General features: G+C 48.4%; 1 long non-coding RNA gene across 1 annotated transcript in view; it reads left to right on the top strand.

The window, feature by feature from the left end:
- Positions 1 to 12,671, top strand: part of LOC138368237 (uncharacterized) — a 470,460-nt gene that overhangs the window by 131,999 nt on the left and 325,790 nt on the right. The window lies entirely within an intron of this gene.

The raw sequence follows: 12,671 nt of genomic DNA, 5'->3' as shown, positions 1-12,671 counted from the left end.
AGTCTGTTTACCTTTGTTTTCAATTTGGCTGTAGTGTCCTTCGTTACCCTTTGGAATTAAGGGTAAGTCAGGTCCTAGGGGTAAGTAGGGTAAGGCAGGTCCTAGTCAACAACGGCTTCTCTAATGGTTTCGTTGAAGACATCATAAAAAGGAAAGTGAAACGCCATGCAACCTTTGAAAAGTCAACTAACACAACACCTGTACCCCCTATTAGACTATTTTCCAGGAACTTCTTTTCCACAGCTCATAAAACTGAGGAAAGGGTTCTGAAAGATATTGTTGATAGGAACGTTATCCCCTACAGACAAAAATCAAAAGATAAAATTGACGATTTACTATAAAACCAAAAAAACGGCCAACCTACTCATGAAAAACTCTCCAGACACAATGCAGAACGCCTTAAAGGAGACCAACGTTGTCTATGCCTTCATATGATCACTTGGGGACTGTAAGCCCCAAAGAACTCAGTATATAGGCAAGACAACAACATTTCTTTCCAGGCCATTAACAATACATTAGCAACAGGGCTCCATTAAGAAACATATAATCTCTTCCCACAACCAGACCATCACTAGAGAAGTCTTAAATAACAACACAGAAATCATAGATAGATACAGCGATAGTAGGCGGCTTGACATCTGCGAGGCACTACACATTAAAAAGTCAACACCAGCAATCAACAGCCAATTAACCCTTAAAGTGCGCATCATGTCATATGACGTGTTAGACATTGTTCCAGTCAACTGCGCGTCACGTCATATGATGTGTTGGAGTACTACGCAAGATTTAAACGGCCCGCGGATACACGGGGTTCACCACACCTTCATCAGGGCTCTTGTAAACAGACGCCATTTATAAAAAAAATCGTGGGCCAAACTCCCGGGTGTTATTGGCCTCAGTATTGAGTGAGCAACCAAGCCTGACGCACACAGCATGAGCTAATAGCACTGCTGTTCAGCTTGTGACCACAGCATCGCCTAAAAATGCCAAAATATACTTGTTCACGCTATTATGTAGCGATGATATTATTACAGAAGACCCCTGACTGTGATAAAACTGACCAGGGTTTTGATAATAGCAGGATTGTGGTGATATTTAGTGCTGTGCGCCATGGAGGGAGAAGTAATGCTGTGGGAGGGAGGATGGTGGCGATGTCTTCTGACTGTGTGTGGCCACCTTTTATTGACTGCACTCAGCATACCAGCTTAGTGGTTCGATATGGTGAACACAAATGTAGATACTTATATATAACGTGTGTATAGAGGGTATAAACAGCAAGTGAAGGTTTGGAGCCGCCATTTTGGTGAGGGCGGTGGCGTCGTCTGCACGACGCCACAGTGCAGACGATGGTGTTGTTTACTGGTTACCACGATGGTCTTTGGGCACCATACCAGTTTATTTGTACAAGTATGGTGAATAAAACAGGTAGATATTTATATATAATGTGTGTATATAGAGTAATAACACCACACAGTATTGTTGGAGGAGAAATATTAGTGCGTCTGGCCTTGAGGGCGGCAGCCATCAGCTGACTGTGTGAGGTCCTACGTCTTTGTGCCTTTACTCACAATGCAAGCTTAGATGTACAGTTATAGTGAACAAAACATGGAAATACTTATATATAACGTCTGTATATAGTGAATTATAGAAAAAACAGTATTGTGGGAAGAGAATGTGGGTGAGTCAGATGACTGGAGGGAGGGCGGGAGTGGCTGGCTGGTACAAGGCAGTCACTCCTCATTACTTTTTGACTCATAATAGCTACTTAGTGGTTCGTTATAGTGAACAAAACATGCAGATACTTATATATAACCTGTGCTTATAGAGTAATAACCGACAAAGTATTTGTTTACTGATTGATGAACATAATTGAATCAACAATATGCACACCATATTTTTTAGTACAGCAATGATTCACTCATTTTATTATATAAATATATCAAACTACACACTATTGAATAATATTACAGCAAAAAAACTATGAAAAATCAGAGACATTGAAATAATTAGGTAATTATCTCTTTGTGGCAACTCCGGCCTGACAGCTTGCGAGCAACAGACCGCCTGGGACGCATGCTGAGTCAGCGCCTATAATTTGCCAGACTTCCCCGCCCTATAGCGGGCAATATATGCCACTTACGATTTTTTTATTATTTTTCCTGTGATCAGTGAACACAAATTAACAGGTTAGGAAGAAAAAATAATTTTTTTTTTTTTTTCAAAATGACATGTGCCTGTGAGGATGACAGGATATTAAACCCCGAGCATGTTAAGGGTTAATGCACAACTATATTTTACCCACTTCAAGACTCCGTACCAATATAGAAGCATCAAGAGGAAGTTTGGGCCAATAGGCCCTTTGCAGTTACTAACATTCCTCCCTCTCATTTATCCAATTTATACCCATTGCACCATGTTCTGTCTTGTGTTGGTCAAAAGATTCTTCACCTCATCCAAAACTGTTGCAACATATCACCTCACCCAAATGCGAGTATATAAGACAAGCTATTCAATGTTAGCATTAAGTAAAACTCTGTTTAGTGTTTTCAAGTTACAGTTGCGTGGATGTAAACTAATGTCTTTGAAAATGTAATAAGTTGTTACAAAACGCGTTCAAGCGTCGCGTCAGACTAGAAATAAAAATGAATTTTGGAGAAATGATTTTTCAATTACCATCGACAGTAAAAAGAAACGTAGGAAATATTGAGAAAATTCGTGATAGAATTATTAATCTTACTTTTTCGGTCATATTTAACAACATATGTTTACAAGAAAAACTGCTACCAAAATATATTAATATATATATACAGTATATATATATATATATATATATATATATATATATATATATATATATATATATATATATATATATATATATATATTTTGGTAGCAGTCTTTCTTGTAAACATTTGTTAACCCTTGAATGGCGCATGGCTATATACCATTTGACACCCACAGGTGCATAAAAAACAAAAAAAACAAAAATTCTTCCTAACCTGTTAATTTGTGTTCACTGATCATGGGAAAAATAATAAACAAATCGTAAGTGGCATATATTGCCCGCTATAGGGCGGGGAAGTCTGGCAAATTATAGGCGCTGACTCAGCATGCGTCCCAGGCGGTCTGTTGCTCGCCTGCTGTCAGGCCGCAGTTGGCACAAAGAGATAATTACCAATTTATTTCAATGTCACTAATTGATTTTTCATAGTTTTTTTGCTGTAATATTATTCAATAGTGTGTTGTGTTATATATTTATATAATAAAATGAGTGAATCATTGCTGTACTCAAAAATATGGTGTGCATATTGTTGATTCAATTATGTTCATCAAACAGTGAACAAATACTTTGTCGGTCATTACACTATATGCACAGTTATATATTAATATCTGCATGTTTTGTTCACCATAAAGAACCACTAAGTTGCTATTATGAGTCAAAAAGTAACGAGGAGTTACCGGCACACTCCAGCCAGCCACTCACTCCCTCCCTCAACACCTCACTCGCCCACATTCTCCTCCCACCATACTGTTTTTGCTTTTATTCACTATATACAGATGTTATATATAAGTATCCACATTCGTGTTCACCATAACGAACCACTAAGTTGGTATGCTGAGTGGCAGTGCCAGTGGCAGCCCGCCACTGGCTGCTACTTCCTTCATCCCTCAAGTCACCTGACTCACCCACATTCTCCTCCCACAATACTGTTTTTGCTTTTATTCACTATATACAGATGCTATATATAAGTATCTACATTCGTGTTCACTATAATGAACCACTAAGTTGGTATGCTGAGTGGCAGTGGCAGCCCGCCACTGGCTGCCACTCCCTCCCTCCCTCACCTCACCTGACTTGCCACCATTCTCCTCCCACCATACTGTTTTTGCTTTTATATACAGACATTATATATAAGTATTTACATGTTTTGTTCACCATAACTGTACATCTAAGCTTGTATGGTGAGTAAAGGCACAAAGTCGTAGGACCTCACGCAGTCAGCTGGTGGCTGCCACCCTCAAGGCCAGACTCACTAATATTTCTCCTCCAAGAATACTGTTTGTGGTGTTATTACGCTATATACACACATTAAATATAAATATCTACCATATTCACCATACTTGTTCAAGTAAATTGGTATGGTGCCCAAAGACCATCGTGGTCACTAGTAAACAACATGATAAGTCGTGCAGACAATGCCACCACCCTCACCAAAATGGCGGCTCCCAACCTACTCCTCTTGTTGTTTATACCCTCTATACACACGTTATTTATAAGTATCTACATTTGTGCTCACCATAGCTACCACTAAGCTGGTATGGTGAATGTAGTCAATAAAAGGTGGCCACACACAGTCCGAAGACAACGCCACTACCCTCCCCTCCCACAGCATTACTCCTCCCAACATAGAGCACAGCGCTAAATATCACCACAATCCTGCTTTTATCAGAACCCTGGTCAGTTTTATCGCAGTTAGGGGTCTTCTGTAATAATATCATTGCTACATAATAGCATGAACAAGTATATTATGGCATTTTCTGGGGGGAACCTCGTCGGCTCCCCGGAGCTTTACCAGGCTGATATGCTAATGTCACACTTTGGCAATCAGTCATGGGTATGGAGTTCTAGGGCCTACCGGGGACCACGGACAGAACCTGGCCCCCTCAGAGAGGCAAGGGGAGCAATGGCCTATAGAAACCCCTGTGTGGTTGGAAGCATTCTATGTCTGCCATCGACCGGGTCAAGCATCCAGAAAGGTAAGAATTCCAAAACAAACCCCTATTCTGGTTAAAATTGCTACCTAAAGACGAACTAGTGGATAGAACTCCCTAACAGAAAACAAGCAAACTAGTATGACGTCACACGTCACCGCGCCACTGTCTGCGCAGCTCCCCCCTCCCCGGGAAGGGAAAGGGGGAGCCCAGACCTCCCACTGCGGCTATCCACCCATCAGTTCTTCGGCTGATGCTATAGGCACTGGTTATGTGCTCCGGCTCCCGTAGTTGTTGCAGCACCGTACCTAGAGTGTGGTGTCTGTATTCTAGGTGGTGCGTGAGCCGGGTGTGAGTCTCCAGTACTCGGACTGCATGCGCCTAGGGTTCCCTTCGCTAGGTGCCCTGTAAGTACTGCCCTTGGGGCTTTGGGCCACCTTCCACAAGTTCCTTGGGTCCTGCCCCAGCTAGGCCGTTTACTGCTTGGTTTTCGGCTGCTCTTTGTGTGCTCGGGTGTTCTGTCTCCCTTGGTCGCCTTAGGGTAATGGGCAGTTTTGCACTGGTGGGGCGCAGCTAGGGTACTGTGCAGCTTGTCTTTACCAATCATGGCGGCCGGCTCTGTTCCGCTTGGGTACGCTGTCCTGCAGGGTTTTCTTTTTCTTTTTGTTTATCTACCTTGTGGGGGTTTGCCTTCATTTTTGCCCCTCGTGTCCCTTGTATTCTGAGTATTTTCTGGTGGTACCCCCTGTTAGGTCCCCGTGAGTGTACACGTCCCGGGGGTTCAGCTCTTAGAAAGTTGTTTGGTAGCTTTGGGCGCTGGGTTAGCAGTACCCTGCCTGGGATTACCTGAGCGCGAGTCATCTTATAGTAAACTGCTCGGGATCCCTGGGAAACCCCTGGGAGTGCGTGGGTCTGATGGATGTGACCCCAGAGTCCCCCCTCGCTTCCAGCAAGTTTGAGGGTTGCTCTCACCCTTTGTCTCTGGGTGACTCTCTGTTTTCCCCCCGTCTGCTGCCTGTGGGATCGGTGACACCTTCGATCTGGAGTCCTGCGAGTTTTGTTGTTTGTTGTGGCTCAGTTACCCAGTTGTGCTGACTAAGCGGGTGCGGGCAGCAGGGGCATTGCACTTTGAGCCTTGGTGGTGGCAATGCTCTCGTGGTTTACTCTTCGGGAGCTCCGGGGTTGCCCCATTTTTGGTTCGTGTTGGGACTTGGGGGTGTTGGTTGCTTCGGTTCCTTCCACGCCCCCCTTGTCTTTCCCTTGGATCCCCCTTCATGCTTCATCCGGTTCCTTACCGTCTGTAGGATCGGGGCGGGATTTGATGGTGTTGAGTGTCGGGCAGTCTCGGGGAATTCCCCTTCCGGGGTAGTGACGGGGGCATTTGAGCGCGTTTTCCTCCAGCCGTGTTGTAAGAGTCTGCCAGTGGGCTCCCTTCCTTAGCCCTTCAAACCACTAGGGGCCCAAATGGAATTCACACCCACAGGCGCAACAAAAAAAAAAAAATTCCAAACAATTCTTTCGTCTTATAGAAGTGTTCATTTTTGTTCCCTGATCACGGAAAAAATAACAAAAAAATCGTAGGTGGCATATTTTAGCCGCAATAGGGTAGGGAAGTGTGGCAAAAAAGGGGCGTTGGCAGAGCCTTCGCCAGACGAGGTCTACTCCGCCCGAGCTGTCAGACGGCAGTTGCCACAAATATATTATTACCTAATTATTTCAATGTCTCTGATTGATTTTTTCTTAGTTTTTTTGCAGTAATATTATTCCATACAGTGAATTGTGGTATATTTATATTATAAAATGTGTGAACCATCGCTGTACTCAAAATTATGGTGTGCATATTAGTGATTCAATTATTATGTTCATAAAACAATAAACAAATAGTTTTGCTGTTGTTACACTATATACACAGGTTATATATAAGTATTTGCATGTTTTGTACACCATAACGAACTACTAAGTTGGTCTTGTGAGTCAAAAAGCAACGAGGAGTGACCTGCCAAACACCAGCGAGCCACTCACTGCCACTCCCTCCCTCAACACCTCACTCACCTCCTACAATACTCTTTCTGTATTTATTCACTATACACAGACGTTATATATACGTATTTACATGTTTTGTTCACCATAACTTTACATCTAAGCTTGTATGGTGAGTAAAGGCCACAAAGACGTAGCTACTCACACAGTCAGCTGATCGGCGGTCGCCCTCAAGGCCAGACACACTAATATTTGTCCTTCAACAATATTGTTTGTAGTGTTATTACGCTATATACACATATTATATATAAGTATCTACCTGTTTTATTCACCATACCTGAACAAATAAGCTGGTATGGTGCCCAAAGACCATAGTGGCCATCAGTAAACACCATGCCAAGACGTGCAGACGACGCTCTTCTCTCACCAATATGGCGGCTCCCAACCTACTCCTCTCGCTGTTATCACACTCTATACACACGTTATATATAAGTATCTACATTTGTGTTCACCATATCGAACCACTAAGCTGGTATGGTGAGTGCAGTCAATAAATGGTGGCCACACACAGTCAGAAGACGACGCCACAACCCTCCCTCGCACAGCCTTACGCCTCCCTCCATGGAGCACAGCGCTAAATATCACCACAATCCTGGTATTATCAGAATCCTGGTCAGTTTTATCACAGTCAGGGGGCTTCAGTAATACTATCACTGCTAAATAATAGCTGTATCGTATATATTATGGTATTTGTAGGCGATGCTGTGGTCACAAGCTGAACAGCGGTGCTGTGAGCTCGTGCTGCGTGCGCCAGCCTTGGTGGCTTGCTCAATTCTGACGCTGTAACACCCAAGAATGTTGGCCTGGATTTATTTCTAGGTGGCATCTGGCAACTATCAGTCGTGGCTGTACTATAGCTGCCCCTATCCCAGGCGGGGAGTTTAAATTATAGCGCTAGACACGAAATCATATATAAATGATGTGCGCAGGTTTCGGTTTTGTCACTGATATCATTTATATATGATATGCGCGGTTTGAGGGTTAGTGTTTTCGCGGCTGCCCTGGTTTTCTGGTATGGCCGGGGCTTTGGGGGGGATGGCTCGGCCCCGGGGCCTGTCGTGTCAGTTCCCGAGGCTGGGGAGGGGCTGACTTGGGGGGGCCCTGGGTCCCGTAGGACCCCGTGGGGTTTTTTTCTCCTCCTCTAGGCGGCGCTTGTGGTTACGCAGAGTGGGGTCTTTCCTCCCCACTCGCTGTACTTGCTGTTGGCGTCGGCCCCTCCCCGGGCTCGGTTCCTTAGCCTTTGAGTCAGTTAGTTCCGTCCTGTGGGTGGATGCTTCCCCCCCCCCTTTTTGGGACAGTGTCTTCGTCACGTTTTCCAGTTCTTGGGGTTCTACGTGAGTTCTGGTCTCGGATGCGCCTGTGCCTGTGTGTGCCTTCAGGACTAGTGTTGGCTTCTGTGTTCTCGAGGGTTTGGGAAGGTTTTCACTACTTCCCGCATTATTGGAGCGTCTGTCGGCTCCTCGTCTGGGTCGCCGTGCTATGTACTTGTAGCCTGGTTGGGCTGCTTGTGGCCAGTGGCCCGGTTGGGCTACTTGTGGCCCTGTTGGGCTCCTTGTGGGCCGGTTGGGCTACTTGTAGCCCTGTTGGGCTACTGTAATGTTTTCGATTTAACTCACTCGATTTAACACTCGATTTAACACTCGATTTAACGGTCTATATGGGGCTGTACCCTGGTCGTTATTTCCGGAGCTCCGGTATTTCCGAAGTTAAGTGTCGGTAATTTTTCAAGCAACGTTCAGGTAAGATATATTTTATACAGACAGCCACTGGGTCCACCACTCTAGTGCCTTCTACCCTGTGACGTCACAGATTCAATGCACATTGTTTTGATTTGTCATGAGGCTGGATTATTCATTCCTTGACTTTGTTGGACATATCGGCACAATCAAGGAACATCCGTGCACCATGTTGGCTCCAAATGCACTCGTTATGTCAGTGATGGCTGACTGGTGGGTGGATGGGCAGGCAGGCAGGGATGGAGAGGCTGAAATGTAGACAGGCAGACAGGGAGAGGCTGGGAGGTAGGCAGGGAGGGAGAGGCAAGGAGGAAGGCAGAGCTTGGGAGGGAGGCAGGCAGATGCTGGGTGGTAGGCAGGGAGGGACAGGTAAGGAGGGAGGGAGGGAGGCAGGCAGGCAAGAGGCAGGCAGGCAGAGGCAGGGAGGGAGGGAGTCAGGCAGAGGCTGGGTGGTAGGCAGGGAGGGAGGCAGGCAGGCAGAGGCTGGGTGGTAGGCATTGAGGGAGGGAGGGAGGCAGGCAGGCAGGCAGAGGCTGAGTGGTAAGCAGGGAGGGAGGGAGGCAGGCAGGCAAGAGGCAGGGAGGGAGGCAGGCAGAGGCTAAATGGTAAGCATGGAGGGAGGGAGGGAGGCAGAGGCTGGGTGGTAGGCAGGGAGGGAGGCAGGCAGGCAGGGGCTGGGTGGTAGGCATGGAGGGAGGGAGGGAGGGAGGGAGGGAGGCAGGCAGGCAGGCAGAGGCTGAGTGGCAAGCAGGGAGGGAGGGAGGCAGGCAGAGGCTGGGTGGTAGGCAGGGAGGGAGGGAGGGAGGAGGCAGGCAGGCAGGCAGAGGCTGAGTGGTAAGCAGGGAGGGAGGGAGGGAGGGAGGCAGGCAGGCAGAGGCTGGGTGGTAGGCATGGAGGGAGGGAGGGAGGCAGGCAGGCAGGCAGAGGCTGAGTGGTAAGCAGGAAGGGAGGGAGGCAGGTAGAGGCTGGGTGGTAGGCAGGGAGGGAGTGGATGGAGATGGATGGTAGGATGGAGATGGATGGAGGGATGGATTGATGGATGGATGGATGGATTGATGGAGGGAGGGAGAGAGGGATGGCGCTATGGTTGTTGAGGTGAAGGAGAGAGAGCATGTGTATGGGAAGTTTGGGGGGAGGGGGGTGTCATTGGTGGGGAAAGGGACCAGCTCGCAACCAGATGTTTAGATGGAAGGAAGGAGGGAGGGAGGGAAGGAGGGAGGAAGGGATGGAGGGGAGGGAAGGAGGGAGAGATGGAGGAAGGGAAGGAAGGATGAAGGGAGTGATGGAAGGAAGAAGAGAGGGACGAAGGGATGGAGGGAGGGATGGTTGGATGGAGGGAGGGAGCTGGGAAGGAGGGAGGGATAGTTGGATGGAGGGGGGGGGGGAAAGAGAGGGAGGGAGGGATGGAGCAATGGGTGTTGAGGTGAAGCAGAGAGACAGCGTGTATGGGAAGTTTGGGGGGGGGCGAGAGGGGGTGTGTGTGTCGGTGGTGGGGAAGGGAAGAGATAAGCCTAACACTTGACCCAGTTAACCAGATGTTTGGATGAAAGGAAGGAGGGAGGGAGGGATGGAGGGAGGAAGGAGGGAAGGGAAGGAAGGAGGAAGGGATGGAGGGAGGAAGGGATGGAAGGAAGGAGGGATGGAGGGAAGGAGGGAGGGAGGGGGGGAGGGATGGTTGAATGGAGAGAGGGAGTTGGGAAGGAGGGATGGAGGGATGGTTGGATGGAGGGAGGGAGCTGGGAAGGAGGGATGGAGGGAGGGAGCTGGGAAGGAGGGATGGAGGGAGGGAGGGATGGTTGGATGGAGGGAGGGAGCTGGGAAGGAGGGAGGGATAGTTGGATGGAGGGGGGAAGGGAAGAAGAGAGGGAGGGAGGGATGGAGCAATGGATGATGAGGTGAAGCAGAGAGACAGTGTGTATGGGAAGTATGGGGGGGGGGGGGCTGGTGGGGTGTGTTTGTGTCGGTGGTGGGGAAGGGAAGAGATAAGCCTAACACTTGACCCACTTAACCAGATGTTTTTTATTTAATTCTGGATGTACATCATATATATTTTTGCTTACAGATTTTGTTTAGTAATATTATTAGGATAATAAAAAGTTATAAAATACTTGTTTCATGAATGCTTTATTAGGTGGATATTCTCCAGGTTGTCTCTGGCTGGCTGGCAGTCTACTGAGCCATTTCCCAGAAGGGTCTTGTGGGGGGGGGGGGGGAGGCAGAAAGTGAGGGTGTGGGGGGTAGAGGTTCAGTGAGGGTGAGGGAGGGGATGAAAGGGGTAGGCGGCCTGCTTGCCATGTGAGGACCCTCTGATACAAAGACAAACCCAATACCGACCTTCGGTAATATCGACCGCCAGACCGTTATATGAGGCTCTAAATACCGGTCTCCCAAACCGGTCGTTATTACCGGCAGATCGGTATAAAAGAGGCCGTTAAATTGAGTGGATACTGTATGTACCTTACCTGAATAAACATTTTATTTTATTTATTTTTACGTGTAGCCCTGTTGGGCTACTTGTGGCCCGGTTGGGTACCTTTTTGGGCTCTGTCTTCACTTCGTTGGCTGGTTTTGTTGTTCCTGCTAACTCTTTTGGCTAGTTTTCTAGTGCAGTAGTCCTGGTTGGCGCCTCCTCGCTGAGTGGGTTGTGCGGTTCGGCCAGCGTGTCATGCGCATGCGCCGTGGAGTTTGTTTTGGTCTGGGCGGTGTGTTTCAGTGCTGGTGTTTTGCGCCCTTTTTTCTCAAGTGCTTCGCCTCTCGCTCTTCTCCTTTGCTGCGGTACGTGCCCCTTCGCTCCGGGGGTGTCCTGGTTTCCAGCTGTGGGGAGGACGCCGAGGTTTTCCCCTGTGTCATGGGTGTGGGTCACCTCCTTCGCCTCTACCCTGCTCTCCTGCGGTCCTGGCTCTGGCGTCTTCACCTGGCGGTGTTCCCAGGATCTTCTGGGCACGGTTGAGTTGTGTCACGTTCGTGTCTCCGTTCGACAGGTGAGTTTCTGCGGTCTGGCAGTCTTTTAGCCGGGCGCTGGATGCGGGGATGTTTATATACCTGTCTTTATATAGGTATATTTTTGTACGACTGAGACCGTTCGCACACCAGTGTCTGTCCCTTTTTTCAACCCTTCCAGTCCCACTCATGTGCATGTCCAACCCATGCTAGAGTCATTCAGGGGACCCACCTTTTTTCGTGTTATGAGGTGTGTGGGTTGTGGTGCTGGTTATGTGCTCACCTGGTAGGGCTCTCCTGGTTATGCTTGCAGGGTTTGAGCTCTGGCTCTTGGGTCCCGCCTATCTGGAAGAACTTGCGGGATAGTACCAGTGGAGTGCAGTGGTGCTATGGGCACATTCAGGGAACACTGTATAACCATCAGAGGTCTGCGGTTGTTACACGATTTTCTTGCGAGCATACGCCATATTGCCGGTACGTCCGTAGACTTCCAGGGCACACTAGCCCGTTTTCGAATAGGAGTTCCGGCCCATCCTGGTTGTGGGGGGGGGGGGGTATGTGGGCCTGCGGGCCGCTCCAACCAGCTGCCTGGTGGGCCACCCTCTGGCCGGTCTAGCCTAGCCTCGGGCCGAGCTTGGGGTGTAAATGAGCTCCCAGTACCCCATCTAGCAGGTGTCGAGCGGGGTTCTCCACTGTCGGTCGCCTGGTGTGCAGATTTCTGGGCCTGATGGGTTCTGTCGTGTCTCCGTTGGCACTGTCTGGGGTCTGCCTGCTCCGTTCTCTGCCCTTGCAGAAGAGAGTTGCTATTTACATGTTGCGGTGGTGCCTGTTGCTGCTGCTGCACGTGTGCATTGGTACCGTGTTTTGCGGTGGCGTGTCCTTGTTCCTGTGTCCGGTTGTGGTGTGGCACTTTGCTGCTGTTTTGTCCCTAGGGTTTGCATATGGGGGTTTGCTTGTTGTTTTTCGTGGTCTTCGGGTCCCTGGCTTGGCCCTCTCATGTGCGTGGGTTTTTTTCTGACCCTGCCTGATTGTCCACCCCTGGTTGTTTTCCTGGGATTTTTGTGCTTCAGCTCTTTCATCATGCCTCTTCCCAGTCGTTTTCCTGGCATCTCCTTTGGTCGGTTTTGCCTGCACTTGCTGCTATGTTGGGGGGGCGTGGTCGGTTTCCTCCGCTTCATTTCCTTGTGCGTTCCCTTGTTTCCTCCTCTGCCGCAGGGGTGTTCTGCGTGTGTTCCTTGACTT

The sequence above is a fragment of the Procambarus clarkii genome, chromosome 24 (genome assembly GCF_040958095.1).
Source record: "Procambarus clarkii isolate CNS0578487 chromosome 24, FALCON_Pclarkii_2.0, whole genome shotgun sequence".
Lineage (NCBI taxonomy): Eukaryota > Metazoa > Arthropoda > Malacostraca > Decapoda > Cambaridae > Procambarus > Procambarus clarkii.
This window is presented reverse-complemented; position numbering and strand designations above follow the sequence as displayed.